Genomic DNA, 22,830 nt, shown 5'->3' with positions numbered 1-22,830 from the left:
ACAATTCCGAATCCACTTTGTCTACGAACAAGGAAGCTATAAGTAATGCAACTATGAATCTCATGGAGCGTATCCAGCCCTTTACTACTGGATTCATCTGAACCCAGTACCTTCGGTACGAAATACAAACTTATATATAAAAATTTATTAAAATTATAATAATAGTAGATATGAACCCATAACTTTAAAAATATGATATGTTCTCTCTAACCATGATAATTAGATTATTAACATGTGCCTAAGAGCATACCAACGGTTCTCTCTAGGTTTTGCTCTTCTCATTGAATCCGTCCGGAGAAAAATCCCAGCCCCTTTTTCTTAGCCTTATTCTGCCCCCACCCCCACCCCACCCCACTCCACACCCCGGTCCCTTTTTGTCCCTGAGTACCATTTCCAATTACTCCCTTTTTTATCTTTATTATTGGTCTTTTTCCTAAAAGAAAGCTTCCTCCCTCTTTCATATGTGATTGTGTAGTATTTATCTTGTGTAATATTCTTGGTGAGCAAGCTATGATTTTTTGTCATGTAGTGAGATGAAAATTGCCAAGAAAGTGGGTGGTGAGTGATTTATGGAGAGGGTAAGAATGATGAAGTGGTAGAATATTATTTTAAAAATGCTATTCTTACTAAATTAAAATTGTAAAATAAAATACTAATTAGCTACTTTAAATTTAAAAATTATAAAAGAATAATTCAAAATAGTTAACTTACTAAAATTAAAGAAAATAATATTTTTTTGGTGATTCTTCTTTTCTATTGTAAATGAAACAAAACATACACTAAAAATGTGACTTTTTTATGGTTTTCATTTTCTTAAATTAAACCCACTAAATTGAAATAAAAAGTCTAAAAATCAAGTCTAAAAAGAAAAAAATTATGCTAAAAGGTTGCAAAAGTTGGGTCGGTCTAAAATTAGGTGCTCACATATAGCAGTGCGGTGTATAAAAATAGTGTAAGACGATGGCAATTACCGAATATAATTTGTAGCAAAACACATTGCTTCCCGGCTAATTGATCGAAGTATCAACTACAAATGAGAAACGAAAAATTCACCTCATTAATTGGTCAACCGTTTGCCAACCAAAAAGGATGGGAGGCCTGGGTATCCATAAAGCTAAAGACAAAAACTATTGTAATCTTGCTAACCTTGCTTGGAGGACCATTACAAACCCTACCACTCCATGGGCTCAACTCATCATTAATGAGTATGCAAACACTCATAACACAAGAAATACTTCTTTTATATGAAAAAGTATTCAAAAGGGGTGGGAAATATATTCAGAGGGTATCAATTGGCAACTTCATCACCTTTCTAACATGAACATTTGGGAGATCAATTGGATCCCTAACCTAGGAAGCCTTAGAAACTCAATAGAAGGCCCTTTATCAAAAAATGACTATTCCTTGAAACTAAGAAATATTTTTGATGGCAAGAAGTGGCACTTTGCTAATATATCCCTCAACCTTCCCGATGATATCAAGGACTCCATATCAAAAATAAAAATTCTTGTTAAACGTCCTAATATCGATATCCCTATCTGGTCCCTCAATACAAAAGGAATTTTCACAAGCAAAAATTGCTACTCTTTAATCAACACTAATGAAAGCAATGATATGGATTTTAACTGGATTTGGAACTTTCCTTGCCTAAACAAAATCAAATTCTTTCTTTGGCAATGCCTTCATAATAGAATTCCTTGTAGAAAATATCTCGCAAATATTGGCCTTAATATAGATCCTCATTGCCCAATATGTAGAAATCATATAGATGAATCTATTACTCATATCTTCCTTAAGTGCCAAGCAAGCAAACATCTTTGGGATACCATTGGATGGCAAAATTCTTATAGGGAAGACGGGGAACACTGGCTAATCTAATTAAAAAAATTTAATTACCCCCTCAACAACAATTTGTTAAATTGGAATCTATTCTTCCATTTTGCAATTTGGTATATTTGGATTAATAGAAATAACAACAACCAGAGCAATACCAACTTCCCAATATACATTAATCTCATCACGAATAGAGCTATTGAATTTCGCCTGTTAACTGAAAAAAATGTGCTACCATCTCCAAAGCTCCACATTAAGGTTAGATGGAATAAACCTCCAATAGGATGGTTTAAATTGAACATTGATGCTAGCTTCCACAAAAACATGCAAACTTGTGGCCTAGGTGGGGTAGTCACAAATACAAAAGGCGACTGGATTGTTGGCTACAACAAATCTGCTCATGCAAATGACTGTCTACAAGCTGAAATTAAAGCTCTATTAGAAGGATTAAAAACAGCCCAAGAGTGGGGTTTGTTTCCACTTCAAATTGAAACGGATTCCATGGAGGTAATTTTATCAATGCAATAAGGAAATAATCTATATGCTAACACTATTCTAAAATGCAGGTCGTTAATGCACCAACAGAAGCAAATATTCCTCCAGCACGAATTCCGGCAAGGGAATAGGATAGCTCACCAGCTAGCGCACATGGAAATTGCCAATGAAAGGAAGAAGAAGAAAGTTTTTGTTGCACCTCCAGCAGATGTTAAAATCTTAGTAGACCATGATGTACTAGAACAATATGTTTTTGAAAAAATCTTGTCATATGATGCTTGCAATACTTTAGCAAGCTTAGGTAATCAAAGTGTCCTATGTGACACTAACTTCAAATCGCATGTAATGCATGTTCCGTAACCTTTAATATATATATTTTTTGTTTGCTAAAAAAAAACGCAGAAAGAAATCATAAGATGGCTTCATCATCTCCTAATCCCACCCCTTCTGCATCCATAATCTCAGAGAAGCTCATCAAACCCTCCTCTCTAACTTCTCCAACTAAAAGATGGCACAAGCTCTCCTATCTTGATCCATATACATTTCCTTTGCACTTTTCTACATCAAAAAACAACTAGACGGTGTTTCAGTAAATCCTACTAAAATATCTTATATTCTTGACGACTCATTATCCAAAACACTATCGCCATATTATCCATAAGCTGGAAGACTTAAGGATAATACTATTCTAGATTGTAATGATGCTGGTGCTGAGTTTGTACAAGTCCAAATCAATTCCCCTATATCTGAATCACCTCGATGGCATAATAATGCTATTGAAGAGATGATATTTCCACAAGGGTTGCCTTGGTCTAGTTGTATAAATCGTGCATTAGTTGCAGCTCAAATCAGCTACCTCAATTGTGGAGGAATAGTTGTAAGCATGTGTATATCCCACAAAGTTGGAGATAGACACAGTGGTTACAATATTTTTAAGGACAAGACTATGACATCTCGCGAGCCAAATCAGTCAACAAAACCTTGTCTGTACTATGTCGAAGAATCCGTCTTTCCTCCGCCACCTAGTGGTCCTGTCCTATCCCCACATTGCACATCCAACAAAGATGAAAGCATTCACAGAAGATACACTTTTTCTGGCCAAAAACTTGATGAACTTAACGTAGGATTGCATATAGGTGTTCGTAACACGCAGCGAACAATAATAATCCTAGGCAGATCTTTTCGAGTTTAAAATTTATTTACATGTCAAAGATCGGATCTGAGACGTACCTGGTGAAGAGAGTCTCGTTTCAAAATTCTTCGATAGTGCGAAGACTCTATGTGTATCCACACCGAGACCGATCCTTGCTATCAACACTTTGATCAATGAAACTCGCGAACAAATTGAATAAAATATTGTGTTGAATTTTTCTCAAAAATCTCAACTCAAAGGTAGAAGAACAAGAAACACTTTTCTTGTAATTGTATTTTCTCTCTTGGGTTTGTATTGCACTCTCACTTTCACAAAGTGTTTTTCTTCTGGAAAATTATTAATCTGGCAAATTTTCTCCATCACTTTTTATATAGCATCACCTATAAACCTTTTTCCTATTTGGTTGAGCTAATGATTTACTTAGGGTAAAAGTTTATTCCAAAATAAACTTATCGGAAAATTAGAATCCCATCTCAATGGGAAGATGCCGACACGTCCTTATGGACTTTCACGTGAATGCTGCTAGCGTCCAATTCCAAATTGGACATTTCGTAAAATTACCAATCCCATTTCTTATGGGTTTGAAGTCAACTTTCACGTGAATCCAATTAACAATTGGATTGATCAAATTAAGTTTTTCATTAATATATTATATGCATACTTTGTACAAATAAATATTAATTTTATATATATATATATATATATATATATATATATATATATATATATATATATATATTTCAATCAAGATATATAATTTAATTTTCTATTCTAAATAGAAAACTTCAATTTGTTCACGATATTAATCATACCCTCTGTGCTAGCAAAGAATATAATAATATTTTATTTTGACTAATAATTGAAACTATTTGACTAATTAAATTCTAGAATTTAATTATCAAACACTAAAATAATTAATCCTTTAGCAAAGATCTGAACACTCATTAGTGTGCGACCCCGTAGGTTCAATACTAAACCGGTAGTAAATTGATCACATCAATATACTAATCAAGGTGGCGTCTAGCAACACTCCTTAACGACCGGATAGAATGAAATATACAATTTACTCTCAAGAACCAGTAGAAGAATAATGTATTAATTCCTTCCGTCCTTATAGCTACGAGTCAACCTAGGATATGGTTCAACTGTCAAATACTAAGAGACGACCAACTATGTGTTCATGTCAAATATAATCGATCATCGAATGACCTAAGAAACTCATTTCTTCTTTCATTCAATTGCCCTGGCCATTGTCTTAATTTGGTCGTTTATAATTCATGACAACATGGAGCTTAAACTCATTACCAAGAGTTGACAGATTTCATCTTGATCAATCACTAATTCTACAAGCATTTAATCATGCCCAATATCCTTTCAACTATCGCCCTAGGGCCATAGGTGTCTGGTATCAAAGCACAATAAATAACTTGTCAATTACTATGACGATCTCAGGTCGAAGGAAACTTTTACATCACATTCTTCAAGAGAATATCCTATTGACAGTTTATGGTAATTCTAACCATTAGGAATTATCCAATGAGTCGGTTCAATGATCATATCTATATATGCATCATCTATCTATGTAATTTAGTTAATGAGATCAACTAATCTTTATCCCATAAAAACGATCACATAAATATTGATCTAACCGGATTACTAATGTCCAAATTAATAATCCTACGATCAAGAACAAATTTAGATTAAATTATAAGAAACTTTTCTCTCATTATCATGATCTCCAGCACAATGTCAATTCTCAAAAATTTATCAAGGACCTTATCAAATTAATCAAGCAATTAATAACAATGATGAATATCAAATGCCATATATATTTTATATCAAATAACGTTCACAAAAATATGTTCAAATCATCAAAGATGATATTGGATCTAGGGCATATCTACTATATCCCTAACAATCTCCCACTTGCACTAGAGCCAATCGCTCTTGTACTTCATTCCCAATTTTCACTTGTGCTTGTCAAACTCCTTTGCGCCAAGAGCTTTAGTGAATGGGTCTGCAGCATTTTCTTTTCCATCAACCTTTTGAATCTCGACGTCTCCACGTTCAATGATCTCTCTTATCAAGTGATACCTTCGCAGAACGTGTTTGGATTTTTGGTGTGATCTTGGTTCTTTTGCTTGAGCAATGGCTCCCTTATTGTCACACAACTGTGGAATCGCACCTTCTATTGAAGGAACCACACAAAGTTCAGTTTAGAACTTTTTCATCCATACAGCTTCCTTAGCAACCTTAGTAGCTTTTATATATTCTGCTTCAGTCACTGAATCAACTACTGTAGCTTGTTTGGAACTTTTCCAACTCACCGCACCACCATTTAAGGTGAATACATAACCAGAAATAGATTTGCTATCATCTCTGTCTGAAGAGAAACTTGCATCAGTATAACCTTCAAGTTTCAACTCAGAATCTCCATAGATGAGGAATTGGTCTTTAGTCTTTCTTAAGTACTTAAGAATGGTCTTCACCAACTTCCAATGTTCCTCACCAGGATTTGCCTGATATCGGCTGGTCACTCCAAGTGCATAAGCCACATCAGGACGAGTACATGTCATGGTATACATGATAGCTCCCACTGCACTAGCGTATGGGATCCTACTCATGCACTCTCTCTCTTCAGGTGTTTTAGGACAATCCTCCCAACTGAGAGTAATTCCAGTGCCTATCGGTAGATAGCCTCTTTTGGAATTATCCATATTATACCTCTTTAAGACGGTATCAATGTACAAAGACTGGGAAAGTCCAAGCAGCTTCCTAGATCTATCTTTATAGATCTTTATTCCTAATATATAAGCTACTTCTCCCAAGTCTTTCATGGAGAACTGTTCAGATAGCCAAATCTTGATACTTTGCAATGCCGGTATGTCATTGCCTATGAGCAATATATCATCAACATACAACACTAAGAATATAATTATGCTCCCACTAACATTTTTTGTACACACAAGGTTCTTCTTCGCATCTAACAAAATTGAACTTTTCAATTGTCTTGTTAAAGCGAATATTCCAACTTCGAAAAGCTTGCTTTAGTCCATAAACGGATCTTTGTAGCTTGCAAATTTTATTATGATCAGACGAAGATGTGAAACCTTCAGGTTGTGTCATGTACACATCCTCTTCTAGCTCACCATTAAAGGAAAGCTGTTTTCACATCCATTTGTCATATTTCATAATCACAGTATGTTGCTATAGCAAGCAAAATCCGAATTGATTTGAGCATTGCAACGAGAGAGAAAGTCTCGTCATAGTCGACTCCTTCTTTTTGACGATATTCCTTGGCAACAAGACGGGCTTTGTAGGTCTCCACCTTTCCGTCTGCTCCAATCTTTTTCTTAAAAACCCATTTACAACCTATAGGTTTTATATCCTTTGAAGGTTCAACTAAAGTTCATACTTTATTTTCCTTCATGGATTCCATTTCGGATTCCATGGCCTTTTGCCATTTCTCATAACCAAAACTTTGTACAACCTCTTCATATGTCTTAGGTTCATCATCATTATGATCAACCTCATTTGATACATCATCTTGTACCATTAGATTTAATCTAGTTGGTACATGATGTTCTCGTGTAGACCTTCTAAGAGGTACTCGTACAACCTGCTCACCTTGTGCTGGATTTGGTTGGTGTTCAATTTGGTTTGGAACGGTTCATTAACTTGTTCTTGAACTACATTTAGTTCTTGAACTTCAAACGTTGAAGATGGCAACTTCCTTGTCAACTTCAAAACATCCAATAAAGGTTCTTCAACTTGTGTCTCATGATCTTGATTTTGTGTTGATTCATTAGTTTCTTGAATTTCATCAAGTTCTATTTCTCCACTATAATTTCCTTCCAAAAGAAATTCCCTTCCCAAAAAGGTTGCTCCTCTAGCCACAAACACTTTATGGTCAAAAGGGTGATAGAAATAATATCCCATTGTTTCTTTAGGATACCCAATGAACCTACATTTATCAGATCTTGAGTCAAGTTTATCAAACTGCAATCTCTTAACATAAGTTGGACAACCCCAAAATTTAATGTGTTTAAGGTTAGGCTTACATCCTTTCCATATCTCATATGGTGTTGTAGAGACTGACTTAGTGGGAACTTTATTAAGTAAGTATGTTGCTGCTTCCAAAGCATATCCCCATAAACTTATGGAAGATCAGTGAACCCCATCATAGATCTCACCATATCTAATAAGGTTCGATTTCTCCTTTCAGTCACACCATTGTGTTATGGTGTTCCTGGAAGTGTCCACTGTGAGAGAGTCTCATTCTCTTTGAGATACCTAGTAAAATCTTCACTAAGATATTCTCCACCTCTATCAGACCTTAGTACTTCAATACTTTTACCAGTCTGTTTCTCAACTTCACTACGGAACCTTTTGAACATTTCAAAAGATTCAGATTTGTGTTTCATAAGATACACAAATCCATATCTTGACATATCATCAGTGAAGGTGATGAAGTAAGAATATCCACCTCTATCTTGAATTTTTATGGGCCCACAAACATCTATATGAATTAGTCCCAATAATTCAGAAGCTTTTTCTCCACTTCCAGTAAATGGAGATTTGGTCATTTTTGAGACAAGATTCACAAGCTGGATATGATTCAAAATCATATTTGTCAAGGTACCCTTCCTTGTACAACTTGTTAATTCTTTTCTCTCCAATATGACCAAGCCTACAATGCCAAAGGTATGTGTGATTTACTTGATCATCTCTTTTCCTCTTAAGACTTTAAACATGCATAATCGAATTAGCATTCACATTAGGTAAGACATAAACATCATGTTGGGGATAGCCATTCACATATAAATTATCACCGTAATAAATATAGCAAATACCATTGCCTATGTTAATGCGAAAACCATGTTTGTCTAACATAGAAGCTGAAATTATGTTTGGAACAAATTTAGGAACGTAATAACAATCATCCAACATAAGCACTTTGCCCGTAGGCATTATTAAAGAAATTGATCCTACAGCTACGGCCGCAACTTTTGCACCATTTCCAACTTGTAGATTAACTTCTCCTTTCTTTAGCCTCATACTTATCTTGAACCCTTGCAACATGTTGCAGATGTTATAACCACTGCCAGTATCTAATACCCACAATGAAGAATTAGTAGTAGCTAAAGAAACCTTGAAAATATTTTTCATTAATGTCTCACCTTGTTTCTTGTCCTTTAGAGTTGCAAGATACTCCTTGCAGTTTCTCTTCCGATGCCCTTTCTTCTTATAGTGAAAACATTCAGCATCATATACTGACTGCAAGATCAAATCTTCAGAAAGCTCTTTACCAAGCTTGTACCCCAACTTCTCATGTTCTTTGGTAAGAACAATCATATGATTGACAAGGGGTCTAACTGGAGAGTTTTCAATGTCCAACTGTGTATCCACCATCTTTTTAAGACATTCAATGATTGCAGTTGGATCCATATTATGATGTTTCCTCTGGAGTTCAGAACTCATTGAAGCGAGAATAATGCATTTAATAGCAAGGCATTCTTCCAAGTGTTTCTGAAAAACATTGGTGCCTTGAACATTATTCTCTGGTGGGATTATCTTTGCAGGCTTATCGATCACATCAATGAGATTTTCATGCAAGAGAATAATTCTCAAATTTCTATACCAGTCATCAAAGCTTGGTCCTACCAACTTGTTGGTCTCAAGTATTTCACGCAGTGATATAACAGACATATTGAGAAATCTAAAATATAGAAAAGAAAAGGAAATAATATAAGAACATAATTACATATATCATAAAGACATGGACTTTTATCTAAATGATATTTCCACTAATTATTTTAAACTATTTTCCCTCATTATAGTTTACGAAATCTTTATTTCTGTTAGTGGAGTAAAGGAATCCTTTAACAATATGTATGAGCCCCTTGGAAGTCAAGTCGTTTCTCACATATATTTTAAAGGTAGGTACTCTTACCAATTGTACTATACAATTTTCTTAAATAGCTCTATGTCAAATATTCCCCTGGTAGTCAGGTCGATCCTATTGGCATAGTTGAGTTCAACCATCATGATAGCAAAGAACTTATTAAATTTTATACTCCCCGGGTAGTCCAGGCGTCTAGTAAAAAATTGAATAATTCTTTCAATCCATGCATCTGATGCAATAAATAATTTTAACATATTCTCGAACTATTAGTCTCCTAGTAGTCAGGCCGCTCCTTATAAACAAGAAATAAGTAAAATCATTTACTTTGATGGATAGCTTTATAATAAAATATCTTATGTTTTATTATTTAAGAACTCAAATTTTAGTAAGAGAGAATTGTTACTAAAATAGTTTTTAATAATATGAAGATCAAATCTTTTATAGCATGTGAATTTAGTTCAAACTGTCTACATGCTTAGTCCTAAATTAATTTACATCACATGTAATAAATAATTCAAAATTATGTAATGAACAAGCACGTGGCATAAAAATGAAATTCAACATCTTCTAACATGTTTGTCTTATATATCACATATATCACAAAAAAAATAATCCATGCCAGAATATTATTATTAATTAACATCTCATGAACTAATAACAATTAAAATAACAGTAGAATCCAATAACCTATTATAGATACTCGTCGTATCTAATACAAAAATTTCAAATTTAAGTTACGAACTATCTCAATTGTTAACTTATATGTATATATTTTATTCACAATAAAATAATATAAATACATATGTATTCAAACAATTTGACTATAGCACAAGACACATGTATTAGGGTTTGAACTCTTCAAATATAATTTTAAAATATTTCGTAAATAAATTTTAGACACAATAAACCACGGCTTTAATACCACTGTAGGATTGCATATAGGTGTCCGTAACACGCAGCGGAACACAATAACAATCTTAGGCAGATCTTTTCGTGTTTAAATGTATTTACATGTCAAAGATCGGATCTGAGATGTACCTGGTGAAGAGAGACTCGTTTCAAAATTCTTCGATAGTGCGAAGACTCTATGCGCATCCACACCGAGACCGATCCTTGCTATCAACACTTTGATCAATGAAACCCGCAAATAACTTGAATAAAATATTATGTTAATTTTTTCTCAAAAATCTCAACTTAAAGGTAGAAGAACAAGAAATACTTTTTTTGTAATTGTATTTTCTCTCTTGGGTTTGTATTGCACTCTCGCTTTCACAAAGTGTTTTTCTTCTCAAGAATAAATAAACTGGCAAATTTTCTCCATCACCCTTTATATAGCATCACCTATAAACCCTTTTCCTATTTGATTGAGCTAATAATTTACTTAGGGTAAAAGTTTATTCCAAAAATAAACTTATCGGAAAATTAGAATCCCATCTCAATGGGAAGATGCCGACACGTCCTTATGGACTTTCACGTGAATGCTGCTAGCGTCCAATTCCAAATTGGACTTTTCGTAAAATCACAAATCCCATTTCTTATGGGTTTGAAGTCAACTTTCAAGTCAATCCAATTAACAATTGGATTGATCAAATTAAGTTTTTCATTAATATATTATATGCATACTTTGTACAAATAAATATTAATTATATATATCATATATATATATTTCAATCAAGAGATATAATTTAATTTTCTATTCTAAATAGAAAACTTCAATTTGTTCACAATATTAATCATACCCTCTGTGCTAGCAAATAATATAATAATATTTTATTTTGACTAATAATTTGAATTATTTGACTAATTAAATTCTATAATTTAATTATCAAACACTAAAATAATTAATCCTTTAGCAAAGATCAGAGCACTCGTTAGTGTGCGACCCCATAGGTTCAATACTAAACCGGTTGTAAATTGATCACATCAATATACTAATCAAGGGTGGCGTCTAGCAACACTCCTTAACGACCGGATAGAATGAAGTATACAATTTACTCTCAAGAACCAGTAGAAGAATAATGTATTAATTTCTTCCGGCCTTATAGCGCCGAGTCAGCCTAGGATATGGTTGAAGTGTCAAATCCTAATAGGCGACCAACTATGTGTTCATGTCAAATATAATCGACCATCGAATGACCTAAGAAACTCATTTCTTCTTTCATTCAATTGCCCTGGCCAAGGTCTTAATTTGGTCGTTTATAATTCATGACAACATGGAGCTTAAAGTCATTACCAAGAGTTGACAGATTCCATCTTGATCAATCACTAATTCTACAAGCATTTAATCATACCCAATATCCTTTCAACTATCGCCCTAGGGCCATAGGTGTCTGGTATTAAAGCACAATAAATAACTTGTCAATTACTATGACGATCTCATGTCAAAGGAAACTTTTACATCACATTCTTCAAGAGAATATCCTATTGAAAGTTTATGGTAATTCTAACCATTAGTAATTATCAAATGAGTCAGTTCAATGATCATATCTCTATGTGCATCATCTATCTATGTAATTTAGTTAATGAGATCAACTAATCTTTATCCCATAAAGACGATCACATAAATATTAATCTTACCGGATTACTAATGTGCAAATTCATAATCCTACGATCAAGAACAAATTTAGATTATATTATAAGAAACTTTTCTCTCATTATCATGATCTCCAGCACAATGTCAAGTCTCAAAATTTAATCAAGGACCTTATCAAATTAATCAAGCAATTAATAACAATAATAAAAGAATATCAAATGCCATATATATTTGATATCAAATAACGTTCACAAAAATATGTTCAAATCATCAAATATGATACTGGATCTAGGGCATATCTACTATTAGCTCGTTTGGTCAGGTTTCTAAAATCAGCTTATTTTGAGAAGTGCTTTTCTCAAAAGTACTTTTAAAAAAAAAGTTCTTTTGGGTGAGAAGTAATTTGTGTTTGGCTAATTAATTAGAAAAGCACTTTTGAGCAGTAATTAGTGTTTGGCCAAGCTTTTGAAAACTGCTTCTAAGTGTATTTTTCTCAAAAGTGCTTCTCAGAAAAGTGCTTTTGGAGAGAAGCTACTTTTTTCTGCTTCTCCAAAACTGTTTCTGCTTCTCCTCAAAAGCACTTTTTTTTTCTTCCAAAAGCTTGGCCAAACACCTCAATTTTTGGCCAAAAGTGCTTTTGGCAAAAAAAAAAAAAACACTTTTGGCCCAAAAAAGAGCTTGGCCAAACAGGTTATATATCTCTAACACTTAAGGCCTCAGTAGCTGCTAAATCAAGTGTCAAAAATCCGTCGCGCAATGAAGTTGTCAGTGCACTTCTCTTTAAAAGTTTCGCTGCTGCAGTAAAAGCAAACTCTGGTAATCCATTCCAACCATGGGTTATGCCTCAAACTTTCGACTTGCGAGAGCAAATTGGTTTGCCGCCCAATTCTATTGGAAATATTGTGACAGTGGCTTTCATATCCATACTCACTGAGGAAGAGATGACATTATCAAATATGGTGACCGAAATGAGAAAGGAAAAGCGACATGTCTGCAGTTAGGGATGGCAATGGGGCGGGGCGGGGCAGGGTGCGGCGGGTTTTGTTTGATGCGAGGCGGGACAGGGCGGTTAAAACAATTTTTAAAATTTTTAAAGCAGGCCGGGTTGCGGGTTTAATGCGGATTCAATGCGGGACAACTTTGAATTTTATCTTTTTTGAAACAAAGCAGTCATTTCAACTATGATATTTTGAAAACTATACGAAATTCTAATTATGTTTAAACACATGCACAAATCCAGGTTGCAGACTTTGCATAATTGTTGGCACAGAGTCAGAGCTCAGACAAATTAATCACAAGCCTTACTTGGTTATGCATAATAATGTTTCACTCTCTTTATGTAATCATGATTATACACGCTAAGAAAATCTTGAACAAGTTCCGGTCAATTCTGAATTTTTTTTGTCCTTAACTCACAAGTTATTAAACCTGCTGCTAATTAAAAAAAAGATTGTCCATGTCTTGTAGTCCTCTAAATTATTTGTTTTTATGAAGTATATATCCAAACAGAGTAACCACCGATAATGTGGGGCGGGTCGGGCGGGCGGGTTGAAAACTGAAAAAATAACTATGTGGGACGAGACGGGGCGGGTTGAAATTTTTGTGGGTTTTGCCGCACCCGCCCCGCCCCATTGCCATCCCTATCTGCAGTAGACATAATGTCAGAGATAATCTACATCTTAAAGAGTTCCTTGAGCTAGCATCAAAAGAGAAACTTTCTTCAAAACTCAAGAAAATGCATTTCGTTTTAGCAGCTTTAGTGAAATTTCCACTTCATGGAATCGATTTTGGCTGGGGGAAGCCTGCAAAAGTGAGCACACCAAATGGCCCAAATAACAGATTAATCATCTTGGTGGGTAACCAAAGTGGAGGAGTTGATGCATTTGTGTCACTGAGGGAGCAAGATATGTCTGTCTTTGAACATGACGTGGAGCTTCTCAAATTTGCTATTCCAGTTCCAAATTTTTAGAGGATCAACACCATGTTTTTTTGTGTGTGTGTGTCGTATTTTTTAATGTAATAAGCTTGTCGCAAACATACTTTTGCTGTTGAGTACGGTACAGGATCATAGTTGTCTTTTATTGATGTTCAATGGATAGAATACATCTTCAGGACTACAGAATAAAGGATAGCAAACACTTGTTTTTGGGTAAATTCAAAAAGTACCATTGAGAACTGCAAAAAAAGCTCGAACATAATCGCATCTTATGGGGCCAAAAGCTACTCCTTTTGAGGAATATTTACATTGAAGTGAATGGAAACAGAGATGCCTAAGCATGGGTGGGTTGGGGGAGGGGGGAGGGAGAGAGAGACTGAAAAAGAATCAGACTGAAGATATAATAGAGCCCTTGAACAATGTGAATCATTTAGAACGGCAGATGCCACTGTATGACCTCTATAAAACATTAAATTAGCGAATCTTACCCTTTAAAGACAAAACAGTCATCTAGCCACGATAACATTAAGAAAACAGACGGTGAAAATATGGAGATGTAGATCCAGCCACAAACTACCAAATCCATTGCTAGATTGTGAAATATTGTCACACGGGTATTTAGCTTCTAGTAGAATTATTGTCTTGGCTTTGGAATTGCTCTAGTATTAGGTTACAATTGTTGCTTCCACGCGCATCAATAAAGGCCATGGTTCCACAGTTTGATCATGAATAATCTCCAGCACCTGCCATAAAACATTGGATTATACATAAAAGCTACACTAGAGATGAGGAAAAACAGAGTACATGCTACTGTAGATGATGAGCAATTATCACATATTGAGAATCAGCAATTTTAAGGGAAAACCAGTGCCCCTAAAATGTCTAGACGTTTGTTGATGCCACTATTACTACTTCATCAGATCTGAGAAAACATGCATTTATGTGACAAAACCAACAATAAATTTGTGTCCATGAGTAAAGAAAAATGAGTCACCCAAAAAAATGTAAATAAGATAAACAAGCACAGAAATTCCCAATAAGCATCGTGATCATGAAATAGACCAACATTCTGATACATATTAGTAGTGTTCAACAAAAAACAGAGCAGTTTCTTTCTGGGAAACATACAGGATCTCCGATGAACCAAAGAAAGGCACGATACAGGTGTATGGATTGGATAGCATCGGATAGAAATAACAGTGAAATGTCGACACAGGTAACTAAGAAGATTAATTACCACAGCAAGGCCGGTGCTCGGGCGAACTCCTCACCATGCAGCTTTGGAAAAGCCTCACATGCCCAAGGAATGTGACCATCTGCTAACACCCTGCCACAGTAACTAGAAACATGTTATACAAATATAAAAATAGGGAAAATGCATAAGTACCCCCGATCTATATCCGGATTTCCAACTACACACTTTTTCTTTGCGGGAATCCTATTACCCCCTAAACTTATTTTAAATGTAATTATTTGCACCCTTAATGCTGACAACCAAACTCTTGGCAAGTGGTGAGCTACACGCGCCCCCACATGTATTTTTAGTACTTTTTTTATTCTTTCTTCTTTTTCTTATCTTTTTTTCTTATTTCTTATTGTTCTCATTTTTTTTGTTATTTCATTCTCTTTCTTTTTGTTTTGGTCACCAGCAGCATAAAATGGTGGTCGTCGGAATTTCACGAACACCATTTTTTTCGGCGAATTTTTTTTTTCCGGCGACAGATTTTTATCCCTATATATATATATATATACATATAAAGTGTAATTTATGTGTGGGAGGAAGAGCAAAAGAAATAAAACGAATATAAGCTAAGAAAACTTTTTTCAGTTAAAATTTCAATACATCATTTTTTTCCAGCGTGGGAAGGTTTTTCAATGATGAATTTTTCCCTCCAAATCTGAGTGTATTTTGCTTTGCTTATGAATAGATCTTTTTGAGAGTTTAATTGTGTGTGAAAAGAAAAAATGGAAGAAAAACGGTTAGATAAAGTCGCCGGTGAATGAATATCCGCCGGAATTAGAGAAGAAACGAAAAAAAAAGTAAAAGAAAAAAGACAAAGAAAAAGGAAAAGGAAGAGGAAAACAACTAAGAAAAAATGGTAAAAAAAAAAATACGTTTTTTCCTTCTTCTCACTCTCCTTTGGGAGAGTGAAATACACACACTCTGTCACGTCAGCGTTAAGGGTGCAAATAATTCCATTTAAAATAAGTTTAGGGGTAGTAGGGTTCCCGTGAAGAAAAAGTGTATAATTGGAAATCCGGGTATAGGTCGGGGGTACTTGTGCATTTTCCCTATAAAAATATAAAAAATAAAGAGGAAAGGTCGCACTTTAAATAAACTGAGACTCAAAATTAACAAATTTCTGAAACTAAAGGGGAATGAGCCAAGAAACAAAACTTGAATTAGAAGCTTCTCTATAGTACTTAAGCTCCTCTTCTCAACCCCAGACCCACACTATCCTCTTGTTCCACCATCAATTCTCCCTCTGTTGCTCTTTACAGCCAGCAGGAAGGGAATTCAGCAACCGAACTTTTCCAACAGGCATCCCTTTATCACTAACATGTAATTCAGCACGAGAAGACCACACTTGTTGCCCTTTGTTGCTTTATACAACTTCTGTTTTTGCTTAATATATTATATTATTAGTCTGATAATCTTACCAGTCTACTTGTGCATGAAGCGAGAAGAAAGACAGACCCAACTTCAAAACACATTTACTTCAGTGAGAAGTTCGTGTAATTTAATAAGAACAGAGAAAACATGTTAGCTGCTTCTCCAAAACCCTTAAATGGCACATCACAGCATTTTCCAGAAGTTCTCAAAAAATGTCAATTTGAGAGCATCAGATCAAGGACGGCCTTCTCTTTTTCAAGGAACTCTTCTTTTGTCTTTCTCTTTTCCTATTTTCCAGGCAGTAGAAGAGGTACAAGGTGTTGTCACTCTCGTACCGAAACTAGTAAGTTGGATGGAAACGAATGGCATTTACTCACTAATATAACACTGTTTTTGGTTAAACGAAGATGAAAGGTAGTGGAAGGAAGAGGTGGACTGGTCTATCTACTTCCCTAAAAACGGTTATCACGCCCTTCTCTTTTGCACAATGGTAAAGAAGTAAATGAGACTTACCTTCTTACCACTCCACCTATTTCGGGGAATGTTGGAGAAGCTAATTGCAGATTGTTGCACTTTTACTACATTCCAAAGTTACCCACTATCTACTATTACTTCACAGGCCCTCCCTCTTCACCCAAACAAAAATAAGAGCGTACGATACACACGTCTCCATACCCCAACACTCCGGATAATAATAGGAAAAACCATACAAGCAAATCAAACCAGATACGAAATAAGACAGTACCTTTGCTTTCTAACAAATGAGTTCCGTAGATGCATCATTTGCTTCTCATCTTTGGTAACATCCACGAAATCATCAAGCATCTGTAATGTGTCTGAGGTTAGTTGAATGATTTCTTCAAATAACTTATACAATCAAAATCTTGCCTCTTGAATAACTAAATTTTGCAGCAGTTCCCAGGGGAAATATAATCAGTTGGAGGGAACAGTTTGGGTAACCTTCCGTAGTTCTCAAACGCATTATATTAGCAGCTTAAGGAGTTCCATGATTCTGCCTAACATTCAAGTTGAGACTATACAGTTCCTTCAAATGACAAGCAAGTATTGGACAAAAAATGTTTATCATCCAGTCAGAACCAGACATCAAAACACACCTTTCCCTAGTTGGTTTCAGTGGTCGGTCGATATTCATCCAAACCATTCAAAATACCATTTTCATTCATTTGAGGCAAAACCAAAGGCGATTTGCCTAGTCTGAATCAGATTTAAGGAAAATGGTAGTCTGCAAAATGCTCAGACCTTGATTTTAGTTTTAAGCAATTAGAGGATATATCCTTTAGATCAATGAAATTTACAACTTATCAAAAGTTTACGTCATTAAATGAGATTTTGATTCAATTACTCAGCTGTTAAGAAAATTACAACAGCATCAGCAGCAAGCCATATGGACGCTACTGCTTGCTGATAATTTTCAAAACTCTAGTATACATGGGATAATATAACTCACTGATGCAATATAGAGAAATATAATAAATATGTCCCTCCAGGATCATCAATAGATAACATTCTGCAAAATGCTCAGACCTTTCTCCTCTACCCTTATCCCCTTCCCAAGTGTCCTTCCTCATGTCCTAGCCCCTCAATGACAACGACCCGCCTCAAGCCCACCACCATCCACCAAACAAACCTGCATTGATACTGATGATGGTCTGCCTGCCTCCATTCACCCTCGATGATGACGATCTTCCTCCACTGTCACACAGTGGCAATCTCCACTTCTAAATATCTGATTAAATTTTCTGTAATTCGGTTTTTTCAGTTTTTCTGGAACTGCTCATCAGCAATCCTTTATTTCTAAATGTCTTATGATTGTGCTTTTCTAGCCCTCTTTCTTTTTCTTTGGACGCACTTTGTAGTATTTTCACCATTTTTACTATGATCTCTTTTTGCAAATCGTTCATTTTCTACATTTTTCCTTTATTATCAGAATTTTATACAAATGTTGTTGTTCTCTCTCTTCTTTTTGCTAGATTTTTATTTCTTATCCTGCTATACGTGTTTTGTTGTAAGTTCTTTTAGTTGGACGATTGAATTGTTAGTGTGTTGGATTTGTGATGATCAAAGTGGGATGCCCATGGAATTATTAGAAGGAATAGATTCAGCACTTTGCAATTAAAATATCGACTTGTGGCACTGGGTATTCATAGAGCTAATTGTGATCTGCTTGTTACGTGTTAGTTCATATAAATCCACCAAACTATAGAGTACCTGGTCCTCTATGAGTTTCCACTGAGAATACTAATTAAAACAGTAAGTAAATGAGACACGGCATTTTTACGTGGAAAAATCTCAACTCAAGGGGACAAAAACCACGACATACACCTGTGGGCTTTCAACTTCACTAACTTGTAAACACACTATTACAAGCCACTTTGTAATGATTCTATTACAAAGATTTCAACTCAACTAACTTGTGATACACTTACCACAAGCCACTTTGTCACTCACTAGTTACAAAGACTTCAACTCAACTAACTTGTGATACACTTACCACAAGCCACTTTGTCACTCACTAGTTACAAAGACTTTAACTTATGACTAACTCTAGTCACAACACAAATTCAGAAAGTTTATGGTTTTACAAAGGGGTTCCTAAGCAACGCTTCTAGCTAAGCAATTTAGGAATTTCAATAAGAACAATCACAAAGTTACAACTCAACTAAGGACAACAAAATACTCGATTTAGGAACTGGTCCGTAGTAGCGTATTACTTTGTTCTTCAAGGTCTTGAGAGATAAGTTCACTGTTTGCAGAAGACTTGAATGCTTGAAGTGAATTCTGAAATGTTCGAGTGATGTTTTGTCATAATGCTCTTGTTGATACACTCTTGATGACATCACTTGAATGATGTAAGCATTTGGTTGGTCAAGGTAAGTGACTGCAAAACTGCTGCACTGTGTGCACTATTTCTGTGGCAGTCACTTTCCAGCTGTGCACAGTTGACTTTCGTACTGCTGTCAGGGAAACACAAGGGATCAGGTCCTTGACTTGTTTCTCAATTTTTTATACTTGCAGCAGTTCACATTAGCTGGAGTCCAGGCTGGAATCCGTTCATTTTGTAATGTGAACAAAGTGTGTCAGGTTCCCTATCTGGTTCTTGACTGTAAGTTTGTTAGATCATCAAAACATAAGACAAATACATTGAAAACCCATAAATTTCCCCCTTTTTGATGATGACAAACTTAGACATTGATAACATGTGATTAGAGCATAAATAACCAGATGAGGTACCAGGAACTCCACAAGTTCCCCCTGACTTTATGCTTCCCCCTTAATCAGATCCCTATTTCAATTATACAATTATACTTCCCCCTTTTGGCATCATTAAAAATACACAAGCAGGCAAACAGCATAAAGAAGTCCAGTCGAGCTAACTCATGCCACATATGTGCACACAGCATGATAGAGAAGAGAAACAGAGAATACAGGCATTGAGATAACAAAAGAGGATAGATTATATATATAAAACATATGCCTTTGCTTAAAAAAAGCAAAGGCAGAATTGGACTATTGAAAGCAGTACTGATACATCCCAACCACATCAAGACAAAAGAAAACAAACACAACTACCAAGTAATTAAAACAACAAGAGACAATCCAGAAATTGGTCACTGACAGGGTTACTTAGGGGGCACTAGGAGTAGAGGGCTTGGAAGTTGCAGCAAGAGTTTGGAGAACTAGTTCTATTCGGGCATTGGCCGACTTTTGCTTATTGAGCAGTTCTGCTTTCAGGTTCTCCACTTGTGTCCTGAGATCAGCATTCTCTTTTGTCAAACGAGCCACTTCTTCATTTGACTCCAGAGCCCCTTGGGCCTGCTGACCTTCCAGGATAGCATTCCTAGCCTTCAACCTTCGAATCTCCTCAGTTGCACTATTTTGAACATTAATGAGCTGTGAGATGGTTGATGTACTGCCTAACCTCTATGCACTCTCATTCTTCCAACGTTGTTTGTGAGAAGGTCTGCTTCTTGGTTCCTGCCTTGCCTTGCCCCAGAGGTACCTTGAAAAACTTAAACACTTGCGTAAGCAGAAACCCATATGGAAGGCCATGATTACCATCCTTAAAGGTTGCCACTTTTTGCATGTGTTCAATCATGATAGCAAGCAAGTTGACAGGGGTAAATCCATCCAGTTGCTCCATTAAAAACAGGTCAGACTTAGAAGTCATGGACCTCCTCTCAGCACGAGGCAACATAACTTTGTTCACCAACTCGAAGAGCAACTGATAAACAGGGAGTAAGGCCTGATAACTAGGGATTTTGACGTGTTTCATGCTCCTCCTTGCTTGCGCTTTGATTATAAATTCTTACAAAATAATCCCAAAAGGCTCATAAGTTGTGCTTGATTGCAGGTTTGATCAACAAAGTGACGAGATGTCAAAGATCGGCTCAAAAGGAGTGAAACCTGCACAAGTATCAAAGACAAGACAACTCAGGACAAACTAGCCTAGTGCGGCCGCAGTCCATTCTGTGCGGTCCGCACTAGGGAGATTCAGAGACTGGTTTTTCAAGGCATCAAAGCAGTGCGGCCCCAGTAGATATTGTGCGGCCCGCACTGAAGACACCGCGGCCGCACCACCATTCTGTACGGTCCGCAGAAGAGAAGATCAGAGAGATGTAATTTGCCAAGGTTCAAGCCAGCGCGGTCCGCAGTCATGATTGTGCGGACCGCATTAGAAACCTCCGCGGCCGCGGTCCATTCTGCGTGGTTCGTGGAGCCTGAGTTCAGAGAGCCAGGATTTCAAGTCCAAGAGCCTAGTGCGGCCGCAATCCATTTTGTGCGGCCCGCACTGACCCCGCAGGGGCATTTTTGTCCAGTTTTTCCAGCTTAGTATAAATAGCACATTTTTCTATTTTTAGGGGAAGCAGCTATTATCAGACATTACAGAACAGTAGTTGCGCTTGTGAGAAGCCATTTTGTAGCCATTTTGGGAATTTTAACGTAGCTTTAGCAAGTGAATCATTATATTTATTTCAGTAATTTAATATTATATCTTTCTCTTCATCTATTTCTTTGATTTTCTCTTCAAACATGAGTAGCTAGACCCATTAGCTAGGGTTGTGGCTCAACCCTAGTATGGGCAATTGATCGGTGTTGTGATATAAGGTTAGATTGATTATGGGTGTTTGTTATTTGGGTCAATTTTATGGTTTAATTTATGAATTAGTGGTTGCAAACACTAGTTTGTGCTAAGTTGACCTAGGCTCTTCTTGAGAAAGAGAGCCTAAGTCTCCAAAGTTGACTCAACAAGGAACTGGGATGGACTCAAGAGATTTCATACTCCCAATTAAAGGGTTAAACCTTGAGAGAGTAATTACCCGACTTGAACCCTAGTTGCTTGGGCAAATATGCATACCCAATTGGTCTCGAGAGAGTCAATTGGGCAAAAGCACTCTTTCTACCGAGAGGTGTAGAGTGGGTAGTATTGAGCAACGGTTATAACATATTTTCCCAATCATGTCAATCGTGCCTTGGATGCAATTACCCGTCAATTAGCCACCTAGGTGAAAGTCACCACCCTAATGCCTTTTAAACTATTAGATACAACTTGTAGCAATTTATCTGTTAGCTTAATCTAGTTGCATTTATAATTAGTAGTTGATAATAGTAGAATATAAAGGAAAGACCAAAAATGAATAGAAGACCAATTAAGAGCACACACGCTATCCTAAGCTAAATAGATACTCGACTCCAATCCTAGCTCTCTGTGGATTCGATCCCGACCCAAAATCGGGTAAAAGCTATTGCGACCCTCTCTCGCTATTTTTTAGTGGTGCGGAGTTGGCAGCGATTTTGGATTCGATCCCGACCCAAAATCGGGTAAAAGCTATTGCGACCCTCTCTCGCTAATTTTTAGTGGTGTGGCGTTGGCAGCGATCACTTTTTGGTGTCGTTGAGGGGAGCTAACGGTTTTGGCTATCTATTTAGTTAGTTTTGTGTGTTGTTCTTCTTTCCTTCTTCGTTACTAATTTGTGTGTGTGATTACTACAAGTATCCAATGGCTTTAAATGCTAATGACCCTCTTGGAAATGTGCTTGCGGGGGAGGAGGTAGATGAAATTGGAGAGGATGAGGTGCCTCTTGTACCTCCCAGACCACGACGAGGCCGCCAGGCCAATGCTAATGATAATATTCCAGACCCTCCTCCGCAACCTCCAAGAGTGGCTCCCAGAGTATTACCAAACCAAGGATATGCAAGTGTTATTGTCCCACCCAGAATTCGGGCAGGCAATTTTCAGATAACTAATGTGATGTTGACCTTACTTGAGCAGCGTGGGTATTTCACGGGCGTTGCGGATCAAAATGCCTAAAAACATCTAAAAGGGTTCGTGGATACATGT

The 22,830-nt window shown here is 36.3% G+C and overlaps 1 long non-coding RNA gene and 1 pseudogene across 1 annotated transcript; one reads left to right on the top strand and one right to left on the bottom strand.

Moving 5' to 3' along the window:
- On the top strand, window positions 2,482–13,888 carry LOC109232372 (annotated as a pseudogene).
- LOC109239728 lies at window positions 14,233–15,175 on the bottom strand. The gene is made up of 2 exons (XR_002069961.1): window positions 15,093–15,175; window positions 14,233–14,598 (listed from the first exon to the last, which is right to left on the bottom strand). It is a non-coding gene; the product is annotated as an uncharacterized LOC109239728 (long non-coding RNA).

Source organism: Nicotiana attenuata, chromosome 1 (genome assembly GCF_001879085.1).
Source record: "Nicotiana attenuata strain UT chromosome 1, NIATTr2, whole genome shotgun sequence".
Classification (NCBI taxonomy): Eukaryota; Viridiplantae; Streptophyta; class Magnoliopsida; order Solanales; family Solanaceae; genus Nicotiana; species Nicotiana attenuata.
This window is presented reverse-complemented; position numbering and strand designations above follow the sequence as displayed.